Source organism: Prenolepis imparis, unplaced genomic scaffold (genome assembly GCF_030444845.1).
Source record: "Prenolepis imparis isolate NDT839.2.m4 unplaced genomic scaffold, iyPreImpa1.0 SCAF_6, whole genome shotgun sequence".
Lineage (NCBI taxonomy): Eukaryota > Metazoa > Arthropoda > Insecta > Hymenoptera > Formicidae > Prenolepis > Prenolepis imparis.
In genome coordinates this window covers 13884439-13904522 of record NW_028141164.1, presented here as the reverse complement: position 1 = coordinate 13904522, position 20084 = coordinate 13884439, and the positions used below count along the sequence as shown (strand labels likewise).

The window sequence follows — 20084 nt, the reverse complement described above, 5'->3', positions numbered from 1 at the left end:
AGATCTGCGCAGTATTACCTTTCGAGAGTGAACAATAGTGAAATTTTAATTTAATTTGGCGGGAAAAAAATTTACAACAGGAATAAATTTAAATCAATTTAGAGTTTTAAGAATTTAGAATTTTAATTTTGAATTTTAGAGTTTTAATTTTTTATTTATTAAAATTAAAAAAAAATAAATATCCACAATTTTTGAAAATCTCCACTTTATATTTACGCGAAATATATTTAGACAAACTTCTAGAGCGTATTCCTCACTTCAAAATAAAGAATAATGAGATTATAATGAGATAAATTAATTAGCACAAGAAAAATATATAGTTAAAAAAAAGTATTGCACATTGCAAGTTGCAATTTTTTTTAAATTACAAGAGTATATTTTTCTTATACCAATTGATTTATCTCATTATTCCATGCAGAAAATTATTATAAAAATATATTAATTATATTGAAATTAATTAATATTAAAAAATGATATATATATTAGAACTTAAATACTCGAGCGGCAGCTTTCATTATTTTCATTTAGAACTTGATTAACGCGCGCTTAACGAGTAACAGATGATAAATAATCCACGAAGGGAACGCGCGGCGAAAGGTTCCGGTGAAAAGGCGCGCACTTTTAAAAGACGCCACGCATATCGAGAGAAGTTGCGATACGGGGCGTTTAAACTTAAATGTTTTGCTCTCAGTTCGGCCGACATCGTTCATTATTCATGAATTTCGCGCGCTACGAGGCGCGGCGCAAGCGCGGGAATTAATTCGCCGACAATGTATTGTGTGCCGGTGCCAGAAGGTATATATATACATATATCTTTCTATGCGCGCATGCATCGTCGATTATCATTTATGATTTCGCGTGACGTAAAAAGCCGAATGTGTGTCCTCCAGGTGCGCGGTAGCCCACATGCGCGTCGCCCACGCGCGCATGTTTCTCGCTTCGTTTCTTTTGTATCATTCTTTTGTATCATTGTATAGCCGGTAGCCTTGCCAATAACGCGTACAATTCGCATTGTAGCTTCGTCCGCACTTAATTATGCTTCCTATGTGTCTACTTCCTGGAAAAAACTGAAGTTCTTAGGATTTTTTTAGCTAGAAAAATTAGAGAATTAACATGAAATTATATTGAAAGTAAAGAAATTTGAAAAAAATTGTTTTTTAAATTTTCTCTTTGATAATTTTATTCTTATATTGCAAGTATTCACCGATTAATAATCAAATTGTAAATTGTCCCCTAAATCAAAAAATATTTGTGTCATAAGATGATTATATTATAAGAGAAATATTGTATTGTTATATGATTTATATAGAATCGCGCTTGTTTGAAAACGTACGTATAGCAATTTATAGATTCGTGATTCTACAGCACTTTATTACCGAAAAATTGTATTCTCAAAATAAGAGGACTATATATTATAATTTTTCTTAATAGAGATATTCTTAAGTATTTTTAGAACATCTTCTAAAATTAAGAAGATATTCTTTGTTAATAACAAAACAGTATGTTTTCTTTATGCGGACTGTTCATTTATTGTTATATGGTCATATTGTTATAGCAACGAATATATGTTAATTATAATGTTGCAATTTCAGTACAGTGTTTGTCACTGAATTGTTTTAGTTTATTAGAAGAATGAATGAAGTTAACTAATGGGTCGAAAAAGCAGACTTGAACGATTTAAGAGAAGTTCATGAGTAACATAATAACCTAATTTAATCGTTCAGGACCTACATCTCGTGTCTCATGCTCGATCTATATGTACTATGTCTATTTTTTTATGCTCTTTCTTTATCCGTGTAGTGTAAAATAATCTACTTTTTTGTTAATGTAAAAATAAATCCCATTCTATCTACATTTTTATAAATTAAAAATATCTGATACTAATTTTTAAGAGATTTCCTTCTTAAGATAAGAGGATCCTTTTGACTCTTATTTGAGAACAGTGTATTCTAAAAATAAATGAGAAATTCTTTTAAAATAAGAATACAATCTTTTTAGTGTATAGAGCTACAGATCTACGGACTAAACAATAAGTTGTACATCTTTCTGTAGATCTGTATTTATTATTTTTTGTAGAAGAAATTTTTCTTTGACAGCAGGAAATTGAGTTAATAAATAAAAAAGTACAAATGCATCTTTGTGTCAAACTGACAAACGTTAATTTACTAGTGATTTATAATTCATTTGTGATTGCGTGTATATGCCTAAGTGTACTTTTCGCTGTGCTTAATACAGAAGAGCCGTTTAAGATCGGATCGTTTTTTTATGTATCCTCTTTTGATGTCTCGACGTGAAATTTGTGAATGCCGCGTGGTGTTAGAATGAATTATGTGCGTGTCAAACGTGGATGTTGTGCGTGTGTCAGGGGATTCTCTATCTACCAAAGCAAATTAATGGCTCTTTAATCTACCGGCGACGTTACGCGTAAACTGACAGATGAAAGACGGCGTACGATGATCGTAGTCAATCCATGTAAATCGGTTCTAATCGACCAGGCTGTTTCTTGAAAGTGGAAACCGTCAGGACAGATCTATTCGAAAGAGTAAGCCTACTTTTACAAAGTATATATCGTGCTATATTTATCCTATACGTATTTTTCATTTTTGTATCTAACATACGCATATGTGTTTTCTTCTACATTTCTCATTTCTCTCGTCTCTTATCTGACCAGAAAATTAATTAAAATCCACCAATGCAACTCGGTTGACATATGAAGACAACATTCAATTATTCCTTAATTGAATAGTCAAACAGCGATGGCAAATGATAAGATGATGTTGTGAATGATAAAAAAACATTTTAGATTTCATGATTCATCATTTCATAGAGACCTCGCGGGCGCGATCATTAATCTTCGAGATCCGTCGTCTCATTTACTCGGAAGCACGCATGCGAAGCACATCAACGGCCTTATCGGCTACTATCCTTTTCTCTTTTTCGTGCTGAAACTGATAAATTAAGGCTCATCCGGCTGCCGTTCCTTTTCAGTGGCCTTAATAGGTGTCACGAAAGGAAACAGAATATATATTGTCATATTGGCAAACGCACAATTCTGCTTTCAAGAAAACAGCGTATCACCTGCTAATTCCTCCGATCATTTAGATTTCTTTTTCTTATAGTCTAGCATAAAAATATTAAACGTAATAAAAAATTGGATTATTATATAAATATTGTGATTATTTATGTCTGCTATTTATGTAAGATATTGAAATTAATTTTCGACCATTTAAATAATTAAGTAATATGTGACATTTTTAATAATAATATATTTTGATAGTATGTTTTTAAGAACCATGTATTTAAGAAAAAAATATAGTTTTTTTAAATTGATATAAAAAATATAAATATGTAAATAAAAGTAAAAATATATTTTATATGAAAATATAAATTATATATTTTACAGTCTTTTATATATATGTATAAAAAATCTCCAACATTTTTTTCTGATATCCATTGACATCTTATTTGCTTTAATTAATGATATAAGAGATGATTTTCGGGAAAATGACTGTGACAATAAGACGCATTTACAATTGCAAAGAAGCGCAAGGAGCACATCGAAAGTCTTGACGAGTAGAAATTTATTATCACCTCGCAAAAAAAGTGTCCGAAGCTATTACGTAATAACAACTCCGTGGCTATTATATCGCGAGATTGGCCGTTTCAGGATTAAGCAACGATCTGCCCGAGCGAAACCGACTTCCATCTCGTGGATTTTTTTACGCGTTTTTCCGGCCCGGTAAGCCTGTCGATCGACCGAACAGCATTCGCGCGAGATATTAAAGAGGAAGAAATCGGCATTTCGGACTTGCCGACGATTTTAATGACGTGATTGCGATATCTCGTGCGCTCACGCGGATCTCTCTTTCTCTCTTCGTCATATTTGAGAATTTTCCTCTTTATGTACCCGCGGAATTTCAGACGCGCGTGCGTCTGAACATATCTCGCCGCATATTATTCGACAATTTTCTCTATCGATTATGATGATTTAGTTATATAGCGCGACGTTTTTTCCATGAAAGCAAAGCGTAAAGCAAGCCGATGTGGAATCCCGACCTAACCTCTAATCTAATCGTAAAACAAACATTTTCGTCGAATTCCGCGTTACTCGCATAAGTGAAGCCTATTATATAAAAGGAATGATTACTATGTTAGTCCTATGTTAATCTCTTTCAATATCGTATTTTTATCTGTCACGAGAGAAAAGAAAAAAAATTAAAAATTTTTAATTAAAACAATTTTTTGTTAATTTTTAGTGACTATATAAGTTTTTTTAAAATTTATATTTATTATCTTACAAACATATGATGAATATTGTATTGCATATTGAATAAGAAAACATTTACAATTCGAGGAAAGTTAATTATTCAGCCATAATTTTTAGCCGCATTTTTGAGGTTTTAATAAATTCTTGCGTGTCTCACTTTTGCCCACTTAATTTGTTGCTTTCGTTTCGCATCTTGCTGGGATTTTATTGAGATTTCACTTCACTGAAAATCGATCCGGTATTCGCGAGGCTAATTAATTAGAAAATTAATTTTTATTAAAAAAATTTTCATTTATTAATATATTGATAATTAACATTTCTTGTTATTTCTGGTAATCACGTGCAACTTTTGTGGCGTGAAAAATGAAAAGTAATATTTATTGCATAAATAACGAAATTGAGAAATTGAGAAAGAACAAAAAATTGTAAATATATCTTCCAGAAAAAAATCATAAATATATAATCACATCAATTCAAAGCACGTGAAATTGAATTTCTAAATATAAGTTTTATCGTTCGTGTATCTGGATAAAAATTTTTAAGTATAATACCGAGAAACATACAGATATTCAATAGGCATCTGCCTGGCATCTTGTTTATAATATAGTTTCACATTTAATAAAAAGTGTTGCCTATGAATAAAACTTGGTGAAAGTATTGGTACAACCCGCGGCTGTAGATAACAGATAGGTACAACATCAAGATCCATCGTGAAAACACAGTATACACCCTATACCTAATCTAACTTAACCTAATTGTAAGCTACGAGCCTTTCTTGTAAATTTTATAACATCTTTCTATCGTGTTCGAGTCGTAATAATTCGTCGGGGAACTGCGGATTAGGATGATGAAGTATATAGGAAAAGAGGAAAAGACCGATCTCGGGGAGGAGAAACGCGACGAAGCGCGGTCTGACGTAACAGAGATATCAAAACAATTGGTTCCGCCATTAGACACGATCATCATCAAGGCGCAACAATTTTCTTCTAGTTCTGTTAACTGCGCTGAAAATGATTTCTACCCGCTGGCGGATATCCGAGTTTGCGAAACTGACCGTTAGTACTGATGGAGGGTCGATGGTGAGTGAGCGAGAGGTAAATAGTCGCTGAAGAGTGGCCGAAGAGTCGCTCGCTATCTCATCTGCGACAATTCACATTGTTCGCAATTATATTCATCGATTAGTGCTATTAATAGGTTGGGCAATATCATATTTTTATTATACAATAAGAGATACTCTTGGAAATATTTTAATATGCGTAATTTTTTAATTGCATCCAAATTTATTAAACCTTTTATTTTATAAGAGCGAAGAAAGAGAGAAAAATATTATTTCAACTAAATTATTGTATATAAAGTTTTTCAAAAATATAATTGAAAAAATTCGCGAAAAAATTTTACACATTGTGATTTATAAAAATATGATCAAAAATATTTTTCGCAAAATCTTTCTGACATAAATTTCTAATTTCTTAAAAAGAATGTGTTATAGAATTGTCCGCAATACTCTCAGAAATTTTTGCATTAATATGGTGTGCAAATTAATTCGATGCCTTTAATTTCAATCGATCGTAACTTTGGTTTGAATTCGAATATCTTCCCGTCGTTTGCGGAGTCTTAAAGAGTTAACCTTAAGCTTTAAAAAAACCTATATAAATTAGTAGTACTAGCGATTTAACCTTACAAAACAGTAACAAACATGATGGCATGCAATAAGCAACATATTTGACATTGCATTCTGTTCGCTTTTTAATTAAAGAAAACTGCTACTGAGGCTACAAGAATAATTTGTGCATTGGGGGAGGATATTGTAACTTATAAAACATGTAAAAAGTGTTTCCAAAGATTTAAAGGTAGCAATTTTGATTTGAGTGACAAACGCCCGGACGCTCAAAAAAATTCCAAGACGAGAAGTTAAAGCAACTACTTATCGAAAATCCTGCTTAAACTCAAGAAGAATTAAGCTAAGACTCCATAGACGCGTTGAGTTGCGGCAACGCGTGCGGCAGAGTATGCGGACCAATCAGAAGCCTGCCGCGAGCCACCTGCGTCAACTTGCGTTGAAGTCAAAATTTCTTAATTTTGCCGCAGCGGCAAGACACGTTCGGTAATATTCGGCTGTATCCGTGTCTACTCGGAACCGCCAAATGTCAAGTTCGTAGCTGATACATAACCTCTATAATCGTACGAATCAACAATCAACAGTTTAAGATGAATTTCACAAGATTGATGGCATTACGGTGCCGCGCGGCTTCGTACCAATGGAGTCGAACGCAAGATTGCCGCATGCGTTGCCGCACGCGTTGCCGCAACTCAACGCGTCTATGGAGTCTTAGCTTTAGTATTAAGTTGGGAAAAATTCAGAAGCTGGGGCGTTGGATTCCCCACGAACTCAGCGTAGGCAACAAACAACGCAGAGTTGATACGACGATGTCCTTGCTCAGCAGGTTTAAAAGGAAGGATTTTTTATATAAAATCATTACTGGTGATGAGAAATGGATCCTATATGATAACCCGAAATGAAGAAAATCGAGGGAATCTCGGGGAAGCATCGACATCAATCGCAAAATCCAACATTCACGCAAATAAAGTTTTGCTCTGTATTTGATGGGATATAAAGGGAATAATTCATTACGATCTGCTTTCACCTGGTACCTAGTCAAACCGTTAACGCAGAGTACTACCAATAACAATTAATCCGTTTGAGCGATGAGCTGGAAAGAAAACGACCGTTTACCGGAACCCGACACGTAATCTTGCAGCACGACACACTCGACCGCACGTGGCAAAACTCTCTAGGGAGGTTATCTATTTGTTGGATTGGAAAATTCTCCCGCATGCGGCGTATTCCCGAGATCTAGCCCCTTTGGACTACCACTTATTTAGATCACTCCAGCACCACCTGGCCGACACATATTTCAACACCGTAGATGACATATGAAAGTGCATCAATGATTATATCGCTACAAAATCGCCGTCTTTCTTTTGGGAGGGAATTTACAATCCACCAAAAAGATGGGAAAAAGTAATAGAAAATAACGGCGAATATTTCGAAACCTGATGTATTTGTAGTTTTTTGCAAATAAAGCTTAAAAACCACGGAATTAATTTTTGTAAATAAAGCTTAAAAATTACGGAATTAATTTGCAAATCTATATATATTTTAATTGGATCCAATTTTATTAAACCTTTAAAGTTTGTTTTAAAAACGAGAGAGAGAGAGAGAGAGAGAGAGAGAGAGAGAGAGAGAGAGAGAGATTTTTAAAACTTAATTATTGTATATAAAGTTTCCTAAAAATATAATTGAAAAAATTTGCGAAAAGTTGAATATACATTGTAATTAATAGAAACATGATTAAAAAATATATTTTTTGCAAAATGTATATTGTTCTGAAACTAAAGAGTTTGGTACGCTTTATATGATAATTCTATCTATGCAATATTTGGAAAAAGCTTTTCAAAGGTACCTTTTCAATATTATTATATAATTGATAATGTCGATATTTGAAAGGAGTGAAATCGACTGCAAACGAGAAAACAAAAAGCGCGACAGTTTAGAAAATAAACGCAGGAACATCATTCGTGAGTAATGGCGCATCAAGCCCGATAGACTGAACATATGTAATTTAATTGGACGTTCTAGAAAGTGCCTTCCTAATTAATCGCGATTAGTCCGTTATTAGTTTCCGTTAGCGAAACAGTGCAAATCGGGAAGTGCCAAGTAATTAAACATTTAATTTTGTATATGTTATCGTGCTTTCAGCTATAATTACAAAAAACGGGAAAATAATATCCATTAATATCCTATAAACTTTAATCAATATATATATATATATATAATATATGTACATTAATACGTCTCTAAATATAAAAAGATTTAAGATCAGGTATCATCGAATTGCTCTATGCTCTAATTACAAAATTAATAATATTAATAAATTAATAAAATAAATATAAAATATATATTATATATATTATTAAATATTATAATTATTAAATATGCATAATTATTAAATATGATAGTATCATGCTCACATCGACAAAGAATGTTCAAGTACAGGCGACTCAAATATTTTTCAACATTTATATTCAAGAACACAAACACTAAACATGTCTTACGAAAGTAAAGAAAGAGAACATCCTCAACGCTTGACAAATGAACGTTTCATTAATATTAAATTGGCAGAGATGTGCAAAATATGGACATCCAAATAGATGGATATCCAAAATGGGAATTTTCCTATTTGAAAATGCCAAATGCAAAATGCTTTTTAGATATCTATTTAAAATAGCAAAATGAAAAATAGACATATTCATAATGATTTTTTAAAATAAAAATAATTTTTTTAAATATTTACATTTTTATATATTTATTTACACTTAAATTCTTAATATTTTTTAAAATGTAAACTTGAATTACAAAAATTAAATTACATAAACATTTACATATGAGATTATAAAACTATTTGCCTATATTGCCTATACAGATATTTAGTTATTCTTTTAAAATGATATTTTGATTGCAATTCTCTTTAGAAGTGAACCGTGCTTTCAAGAAAACAAGTTTTTCAAAGAGGAAATTCCTCATTTTCCTTCTGAGATTTCATAATTGAACTAGTGATGTCATATGTACATATGTATGTATATATATTATTGATATCTCGAGTAATTTTTAGTTTGCAAAAAATGCATTTGAAATAGAAAATGGATAATGAAAACCATTTAAATAGAAATGTAAAATAGTTTTTTTTTTTTGAAAAAAATGTATTTTAAATACAAAATAGAAAAGAAGCATTTTACATTTTGTAAATAAATTAAATAACTGTTTCAAATAATTACACATTTCTACAAATCGGGATATGCAACTTTTATGAGTACATACATATGTACGAAAAAAAACAAAAAAAAACACGAGAGGAATCTCTTCTCGATCAATCAAATCACACACAAATCTAGAGAGGAAGATTTTGTACGCACGAACTCTTCTATATGGCGCATAAATAATATATACAGCGATCGGCCACGAAATTAGGAATAGATTTTCATGAATTTTCCTTCGGGGCCGCGGTTATTGCCCAGTCGTGGCCTGATTCCCTTTCTTTAACCCCCTCTTCCACTTCTGCCCCATCCATCCTTGCTTTCTGTCCTCTTCCGCGATCGTCACTTCGTTCCTTCTTCATCTCTCTCTTTCTCTTTCTCGCCGTATATATAACGCGTCTTTCTCGTCTCCTTTCTCCTTTCATGCTCGATCGTCTGCCGTTCGATCGATCTTCAGGGTACCGCCCAACTTCTACGCGGCATCTTCGACCGTTTCCTCATGAAATATTCACACAGTACGACGAAATCATCGTTTGTTAGTCAACGCCATCTCTTCCGTCTCTCTTCCGGCCTATCTTCTCTCTCTCTTTCTCACTATCTCCCCGGCATTCATCTTCTCTCGTGGCCCATTTCTTTCTCCGGCGATCTCTCAGTTATTACGTTTCTTTCCTCGCGATTCTTTCATACATAAGATTTCGGACATACTGCATTTTTTATGTCCGAGAATTTTGCATTGCAATTTCGCGAAAAAATAAATGTACAATATAATAAAATATAATTACTTTTGATTTATAGAGTTTTCAAATAAATACCTAGAAATTCTACGTATTTCTTATATTCACAAAAAAATAATCAGATTATATTAATGAAAAATATCACTAGCAAAAAAGAAAATACAAGAATAAATAATAATAATATATATATATATATATATATATATATATATATAATAAAAAATTATTAAGTAATTATTTTTCCTAATTAAGATCTGAATGCATTAGTGTATTATAGTGTTGAAAAAAATCGAAATTATTTTTGAAAGTTGATAATTAGATTCATTGAGGAAAAAAATGTATCGTATTGCGTTGGGCAATGAATTTTGGCGTCGTACTCGATAAGTTAGATGTCGATGCAAATTATTGTTGAATACATTTGATTTGCATTTACATTCGATGCACGAGTACACGATCTTTTCGGTCGAAAGGTTAAACATAAGCGCGAAAGAAGTGTTGAAAATCAGAATTTTGTTGCGAAAAAAAATCACAGAATAAATTTTTACCATTCTTTGTACTGTAAGTATATTTCTAATTGTATTTCCGCCTATATTAACGTAAAATCGACTAGATCAGGTTTTCGTAGAACTCGCCAAAAATCCCCGCGAAATACGGCTTCTGTAAGATATTAAGACTATATCACGATACGCTGAAAGAGAAAGAGGTCTAATCAATGTCTAAATTACAGGGGTGCCCCGGCAACCTTGGAGCTGGAAATGATATGACTCCGAGATACCATTTACAAGGCTGTCGCCTAATGACGCACGAAACGAAAATTGGTGAAAGGATGCGTGGGATAATCTGGGTCTCTCTCTCTTTCTCTCTTTCTCCCTCCCTCTCTCTTGATGCTGACGTTCGCGAAGATTTTCTGCGATTTTAATGAGCAGGTAGATGGTTAATAGACCACATCGATCGTGAGAATATTTCCGTTTTCAGTCTGACAAATCGGCAATCACGTACAACGTCCACTATCCTTCTATATGTCCGTTGATAAATAGGCAAATGGAATGGTTCGCGGTATCTTTAGACGGCAAATAGATTTTCGCGATATATTTACGGATCCTTTTTCGCTTTCAGCACATGTTAAATTGCACGTGGTTGATACTTTGAAACAACCCGAAATTTTTCTCCTCTACTTTCGATCTTAATTTTCGATCTAATATCTGTGTTTCGGTACTTTAAAGTCTCTTACAATAATTCTTTCGAAACTATTTAATTATAATTTTGTACAAAGCTTCTCTTCTCAACTAGTAAGTTGAAAATGGCTTGTTTTTAATTTCTATTTAAATTAAATCTATCGAAAAAGTCTCTCTTTATAAACGTAAGAAAATTAGCGTGATGAAAATAAAAATATAATTTTTATTTAAGAATGATTAAAAAAAATAGCTAAAAAGAATACATAACCGAAATCTTAGTATATGCACATATACATATACACATACACATACACTGATATCCTCTTCAATTTGTCGGATGACTGACCGCCTCAAGATGCTGTTTTTGATTTCAATTCATGATTATGTTGTTACGTGTAACAATGTAGGAGGCTTGTCTCGCAATGAAGAACAAGAAGTAACAAGTGTATGCAAGCTTCAGCTATGATGGGGGGCTGATTAAATAAATCAGAAACACGCGATAAATCTGATGCACACGATAAATTCTCATCCTTACCGCATTGTCAAAGAGAAGAACTTTTCAATAGTGTCTTAATTTGTAGTAGTTGTCTTCATGTTTTTTATAAAAGCTTTTATAAAAGCTTATATAATTCATTTTTTATTCATTTATGTATTATTTTATTCACATAAATTTGGAAAGGGGAATTGCGTATGTATTATATATTTATGTTTATTGTAATTTTCATTTTTTTTCATATTTCACTGAAATGTGTATACTATATTTTTATTAAAAAATAGTTATTATAATATTAAATATTTTTGATTGCTCAATTCTCTCCAAAATGGAACTAATATCGCATTTTTGTAATACGTTATTACTTCGATTGTTACAACATATTGGCTATTATTTATAATTAACGCAGCGCAGGTAGTCACGGAAGTCATAAAGTCAATTCACATCAATTTGGATAAGAAGTGTCGTCTCCATGCTTTCCGCATTCTTCAATCTAAAGCATATTCCATATCGCACGTACATTTTTAATTAAATTAAATATAGCATTGCTATAAATATTTATGCAGCTCTATAAGATATCATCTAAAATAAAATTCGATTAAGCAATGAATAGAGAGGAGATGAATCGCGCAAGATGAAAAAATAGGGTCAACATGTGTACAGATATATACACGCACATACAAACACACGCGTGAAATAATAACATATGAAGGTTTTTGTTCAGCCCTTTTTTACGTTTCCATTCACTACCATTTCATGCACTGCGTGATGTTATTGTCGTCTTTTACACATCACACCGAAAAAATTGTATTCTCGAAGTAAGAAGATTGTGTAACTATAAAATTTCTTTCAACAGATATTCTTAAATGTTTGTAGAATATTCTCTAAAACTAAGAAGATATTCTTTTTTAATAATAAATAAATATATATATATATATATATATATATAGTTGTATGTATAATTTGTATACTGTTGCAATTTACAGCGCAGTACAGAGTTTGTCACTGAATGATTTTAATTTATCAGAAGAATGGATGAAGTTAATAAATGGCTCGACAAAGAAGATTCGCGCGACTTAAAAGAAATGTTAATGAGTAATATAACCTAATTTAATCGTTCAGGATCTAGATCTCAAGCTTTATGCTCGATTTATATGTATTATGTCTATATGCTTTTTTATGGTCTTTTTTGTCTGTGTATTGTAAAATAATGTGCTATTGTAAAATAATGCTTTTTTGTTAATGTAAAAATGAATTTCATTTTATCTACATTTTTTTATAAATTAAGAATATTGGATATTAATTTTTAAGAGGGATTTCCCTCTTAAGATAAAAGGATCCTTTTGGCACTTATTTTTTAGCATCTATTTTTTATCTTTTACCTTTTTTTTTTTACTTTAAATCTTTGTAAGAATATTCTAATAAATAATCTAAATAAATAGGAAATTCTTAAAATGATCATACAATTTTTTTCAGTGTAATATTATCAGATATTCGAACAATAAGTGTTATATGTTATATGTAATTTTATATTGTGGACGAGGTAAAAATTTAGTAGAGAAAAGAAAGCAAATTTCTTTTTGGCATCTCTATTTTAGAACAGAGTATTCTAAAAATAAGTGGAAAATTCTTAAAATAAGAATACAATTAAAATAAGAATAATAATTAAAGAATAATAATAAATTAAAATAAGAATGCAATTTTTTTCAGTGTATGAATGTAGATTGTGATCTTAAATTTAAGATTTTATCAAGGTGTTACAATTATTTTTTTACTGTAGTGAGGTTGAGGTTGCTGTGCATTATCCATTCGAAAATCGTAGCCGATGCAGTTTTGTCAAGGTCAATGCTGTCGTGTTCATTACAATTAAATAACGAACGATATGTTTCTTATAGCATTGCTGTGGTATAATTTCACATGAAAGTTGATGAAATGTTCATTATATAAAATTGACAATTACACTTTCATAAGTTACGATATGAGATTGCTGGCACCTGGCTAGGTTTACGATAATTTTCACATTTCTTATTTCGATGAGAATAGTTAATTAATATATAATTTGCTCGAAACATGCCTCGTCCTTATACAGTGGTTTTATTGCGACGTGGATTATAAATCAAGAATAAAAAAGTACACACACAATATATTTGACAGTATAAAGCGTCGTTGCTTGGTTATAAAAGTATCATGTTTGTGTTTTAGTCTCATGTTGAAGAGATACTTCGGATATATGCAACGAAATCTCTTGCGGAATGTTTTTCGTCTCGAACCAGTCTGTAAATTGACATTTCTGTTAATCGCGAGCGGCGATTCGTAAAATTCGTGGAATCGACATTAAACGCGGCAATACAGATTTCGATTCTATTCTGAATCCTCTCGGGAGCACTCGGGAGGACCGTTATATTAATTATAAAGTTCAGAGAGCATAAACGTCTTTTATGACACCGACGGAGAGCCGATAGTGTCAGCGTGTTAGGCGACATTACTGGCGGATTATATGTATAATTTTATGTATAAACCGGTCTGGGCTTATTTTTTTCTGCGGACAGGCGAATCGAGGAGCAACATCAAGTTTCTACAACTTATCGTTATCGATGCACGAATGCCGTTATCAATGAAATACGCGGGTACCGTACATTGAAAAGATTGTATTCTCATTTTAAGAATCTTCCACTTATTTTATTAGAATACCCTGTTCTAAAATAGGCGCCAAAAGGATCTTCTTACCCTAAGATGAGAATCCCCTTAACTAAAGATTAATATCAGATATTCCTAATTTATAAAAATGTAGACAAAATGGGACTTATTTTGACATTTTACATGACAAACAAGTACTATTTCACGAGCAAAGAAAAACCTAACTTAATAAAGAAAATATAAACATAGTAGATGTGCTTAAATAATCATAATTGGACTAAACAGGTTGAAGGTATATTAAAAAAGAAAGAAAGACATAGTAAGTACATATAGATCGAACATGAGCATGAGATCTGGATTCTGAACGATTAGCTTATCTTAACCATTAAATTATATTAAAAATTAAATTAAGTTACACTTTACTTACTAGTGACCTTTTCTTAAGTCGCTTTAGTCTTCTTTTTCATTTATTACCTTCATCTATTTTTCTAATAAATGAAAACTATGCACTGTAAATTGCAACACTATACATATAACCATATGTGTATAGTGCAATAATATGACCATATTATACCAAATAAAAGGTTCGCATGAAAAACATGCAACTGTATGTTATTATCAAAGAATATCTTCTTAGGTTCAGAGGATGTTCTTGAATATCTATTAAGAATGGATTTTATAGCTATACAGTCCTCCTACTTTGAGAATACAATTTCTTCGATGTATCCGAAGTAGCTTATCGTGATTGTTCATTACAGAGTCGCATTGACACTCGACGCGAATTGTAAATTCCGAGGTTTTTTCGGTCTCCACGCGGATTCGTATCGTCTATATAACACGAGACGGAGTCTCTTAAACGGTAATGAGCTAAACAATGGCATTGCGATACTCGTCGAATTTAATTTAAAGACAGCGAGTCCATTGTACGCGCGAGAATGTATAAATAGACGCGTAGCCCACGCACCGCAGTTTTACGCTACCGAAGATCTTGTCGTGAGACGAATTTACATTTACGGCTACAGGTATCCCCGTGAAAAGACTATTGAAATTGTTTCAATTTTCCCCTCCTAAACGGCGTCTTATGTAAGCTCCTTTTCCGGCGGAGTACAATTTGCATCACAGAGCGAATCTGTTTGTATCGCAAAAAATTGCGTTTATTCAAATAATTTATTTACGGATGACTTATTGACAGTTACTACTGACATATAATAAAACATTAAATTAAACTATTATAATTAATTTTCCAAGATTCAAGATATTGAGTTTAATTTTTTAAATAGAATTAAAGTGAGTTTATTTTAACATATAAAATGAAGAAATAGTGAAGATATACTAAAGAAAGCGAAACTTTAAAATTAGAGCTCTAAGATTTTTAGGAAAAGATTTTATATGTGGAAAATATTTTGTAGAGATATATAATGTGAAAGAAAGATACTTTAGGAGACATAAAGGGAAGGAATAGAGAGGAAATGAATTTAAGGGAGATAAAAGACTGCAAACACTTCTCATTGACTTTCTACCTTTCAATTTATGGAATTGTAACAATGCGCAATTTAATCGCGGATGATGGAAGACGCTTGGTTGGTAGGAGATCACTTAATGGCCGGTACTCGATGACGGTAATGTCGTTCGGAGCCTGTTTTATTGCCGTTTGCGCCAGTTCAGAAACCGAGGTGAGGACATTGTTCGAACGTCTGGGAATCTCTCATGATTGTCGCGCTCTCCATTCTCGTAATAGTTGCCGTATTCAAATACCGATCCGACGCTCGTATACATTTGCTCGGTTTGTTGAGCAACGTAAAAAAAGGGAGATAGGAGATTCTCTAATGTCGTTCGTGTAATATTGTTTGACACTGTCGCATTCTACTCGGTTTTGCAAGGATTGGATTGAAGAAAAAAAAACTTACCGGGTGTGTGTTGTTTTATCTATGGCTTTGTTTAATATTTAGCTTGATATACATATATTTAGTTATGATTTGTGACTTGCTTCTTCATGTATAAAATAATATATATGGGTCGTTCTACAAAAATAGGAAGTTGATAGTATTTTTGTCCACACCCAAAAAACAGTTCTAGAGAGAATACTATTCATGTGTCGCATATCTTAATGAGAGTATCATGAGTACATTATGTATATTTTGCTTCAAATATAAATACTTTCTGTATTGCATGTAAAATTCTGAATAGAATTTTATCACAAATTATATAAACTCGTCTAAATTTCGGAAAAAATTCAGTCTAAATTTTTGAATTTTAAGTAACATTTATGCGAATGAAATTTGATGTACGAATTTTCGAATAATCACTTCAAAAAATTACTTTTTTTGTTTTTAAATCATATCAACGCAATATATAATATTTTGTTTGTTTCAATAAAAATATATTTATCAAAATCTCTTGTTTGTGTCTCGTGTATCGGATAATCTTACTCTTCTCTGTCCCTCGAATGAGCGCAGTCGAAGAGGCACGCGCCTGAAGGCACGTAAATTTATGAACGAGGAAATGGCAAGAACGCGGTGGAAGAACGTAGCTTTTGCTACGTCTGCTTTCCGGCACGGAACAAACCGTGATGTAAGGGACGAACGTGGGCGACTTCGCTTTATTTGCGAGGGAGTGATCGCAAGCGCAGCTTCTCGGAACTGGTTTTCGAACGAGTTAAATGTGATCCGATGTGTTTTCGTACGAGATGTCGAGACGCAAATTTATGGTCCTAGTGACAATACGCGTACGATATCGTCTTATTTTGTATTACGTAAAATTTTTTTAAGCTGATGGATTCTCATGAGAAAATATGGACGATCTATATAATTACGAATATTCTATATAAATTTAAACAAAATTATCAGCTTTTTCTTCTCAATTATCACCGAAAAATTTCTCGAAATAACAGGATTATCAGATATTTTTAAGTATCTTTAGAACATCTAAAATTAAGAATATATATACTTTGTTAATAACAAACTGTCGTTTTTTTACGAGCACCAATTATTTAATACATAGTCATATTGTTGCAGCAATGTATGTGATTTATAATCAAATGTTAGAGAAAGGCTCGAATATATTAACAATTATATGAAATATATAGCGGGCTAATTAAGAGCCTGGCTCGGAAGACGAAGTGCAAATGTAAAGATGTATTGATTTAGAAAATTCTATTTGTCCTTTATTACAATGAACGTTTGATCCGCAATATTGAATCATCCAAAGATTTGGTTACTGTGTTTTTCGGTTCGTTTATCCTCCATTGTTGTATCCGACGTTTAGTAATTAATTATCCCTTTATTAGTTACAAATGTGAAGGATTCCATTTTTTGTCTTTTTAATCGATTCAAGGAGTTATGAGTCGTGGTTTAAAAGTAAATCGGTCGGGCGATGTGTCGGAGATCACGATAGTTTACACATGACTGGATATCCGAAATAATATATTCATTAATTTTATCGACACTTTTACCAAGCACTTAAAAATGTCTGATATCGTAAATTGCGCGTTATTAAAGATAATGTAGCAGATAATATTTACATCTTATACTAATCAGCTCTAGTTACTGTCATATTACCATATTTTCTCCTCGGCGAGGTGCGTATATGCGTCAGATGTAACATAGACGAGCGCGAGGCAACTTCCGTAATCATACTCTCGATTGTGCGTGCGCGTTCGATTGTCTTTATTCAAATGAAAGTCTCTCTCTGTATTTGCGCGTCAATCGATGTTCCCGTTCGCAGATTATCGCGCTCGCAACACCTCGGTCTGCATTTCAAATCGGAGCTCCGGTAATTTTACCGGAAGCGCGCAAGACGCCGGCGCCACAGGAGTACGAATCGAGATTTCGTCGGCGACATTGAATGAATCGCAGCTAATGAAAAAAAGCTATCAGAGACTCTCAAGTAAAGAAGAGAGAACTTTCGGATAATTCCAATACGATACTCAGACAGCATTATGTCCAAAATTAGAATATAAGACATCTTTAAGAAGTTTTTATGAGATATGATATCTAAAAGACATCTTAAAGACATCTCAAAGACGTCTTATGTCCCGATTTTGGACATGTTTCAATTTTGATGCTATCTGGGTAATGATTAAAATCTTAAAATAATTGTGTAAATATAAAATTATCGTGGTAAGTATATAAAATTAACTATTTTTATCCTACATATTTACTTACAAACAGAAAGTAAGAATGTGCACGGGATATCATATTTTTAAATTGTAACAATTTTAGACTCTCGTAATTTGACAGATCGCGTAAATGTATATTATTTTAATTTTTAATTTTATGCGCACACATACATGTTATGAGTTTTTATTTTATAAATTAACGTAAATTCTAAATCAACAGTTTTTATGTTTTTCAACAAATCTTTTAGAATCTGTGCTACTGCGGTATTTCTATTTTATGTCACATTTTTGCTTCTTCATAGAGGAAGCTTTGTTTTCGTGAAAAAAATTTTGTTTTCAGATTTTTATGCCAATGTGTTTAGAATGTTCCAAAACATCGAAAAATCATATTTTTTTAAAAATGTCTGTTTGTATATGTGTGTGTGTATGTATGTATGTGTCCAGCTACTTTTCTGAAAATTTAAACTCAGTCTCAAGAACTGTTTGAGTTACAGCGCTCCAATTTGACATACAAGTAAAGTAGTACAACATTTTTATTTACTGTCATTTTTATTTCATTAGCTCTATCAGCGATTTGACGTTAAAAGTCCCTAAATTTAGATATCTTTGGAATCGCAATCGCGCGATTCTCATAAATATTCAGAAGCGCCGTTGAAATGCTGCAACGCAAAGGAAACAAAAAGAAAAAGAGAAAGAGAGAGAATCGAAAATTGCTTTACCTTATACGTCGTACCATGACCTTGGAGCCGAGGGTGGTAGCACTTCCGTTGATTCGTAACACTTTTCCATTCTTGCGCTGCTCACAATGCAGACCCGAGATAGAAAGAGAGAGATGAGGGAAAGAAGAAAGAAAAAAAGAGAAAGAGTCAGAGACAACACCAAGGGAAGAGATGAGATATAGCGGAATGAAACTGGATGACGGGGTATGACAGAAGAGCACTTGTTTGACAACAACACACTATCCTCACATTCGAGAGATCACTCTTCTTTTTCTTCTTCCACGTGCACAAGTCGTCGGCGAGTCGGGCCCTCCCTAAGATACAGAATATCAAAAATCCGCACAAGCATTCCGCTAACTTTTGGATTCGCGTTTTTTTTTCTCAGTGACACATCCAACTTCTTCGGAAGCTGCTTGGTTTCTACACTTGCGCGACCACGTGCTCGAATAACGGTGTTTCTCCGATCGTTCCCATTCAGGTAATAACAACACCGGAGTGACTCCTGTCCCTTTTTAACAACCCACACACACTAACACCGTAGACGAGAAAAATGTTTAGAGTCGCTCAAGAATTTCGCGAGAGTTTTGAGAGAGACAATTCTGTGCTTGTATTCCTTTTGACTAGAAGTTTTTCGATTGACGCGCTAAACGAAAATATCGACCTTCCTCATCTCGCAAACCACCAACCAAATTCTGTCGTGCAGCGAGAATTCCAGGGGAAAGAATTCCAAGGAAGTTCCCCACTGTGATCTTCGATCCCGATGTAAATCCGAGAGTGTTGTGTCAAGGATAGGACGAGACTGACCCTTTCAACGTTTCCCTTTCTGTCTCTCTTCGGGAGGACGGAAGGAGCTTAACCACCGTTGCTCACCACCGTCCGGTGATCGTTTGGCGCCCGTACTCCGTTGTCCAGGTCCTCTCTCGCGAGGCGTGTGATATCCCTCTCCCCTCTCACTTACCTTTCCGGTGCGGGACGAGGCGGAATATCAGCAAGAGCGGTTCTCCTCTCTTGGAGGAGATTCGTGAGACGCGACGAGAGCGGCGGAGTGGTCCGTAAGTAAGGTGGTGAGTAAGCCGTGCCGCAGAAACAGATACACACACACACAGACACGTGGATATACCGTATGT

General features: G+C 33.2%; 1 protein-coding gene across 2 annotated transcripts in view; it reads right to left on the bottom strand.

Annotated features, from left to right (window-relative positions):
- LOC145937245 (uncharacterized) overlaps positions 1–19840 on the bottom strand; it is a 56155-nt gene extending 36315 nt beyond the window's left edge. For both annotated transcript variants that reach the window (XR_014425525.1, XM_083040182.1), the window contains exon 1: positions 18958–19840. The gene's annotated coding sequence lies outside the window, so the exon portion shown is untranslated. The remainder of the gene's footprint in view (positions 1–18957) is intronic.
- Positions 19841–20084: the final 244 nt, after the last annotated feature.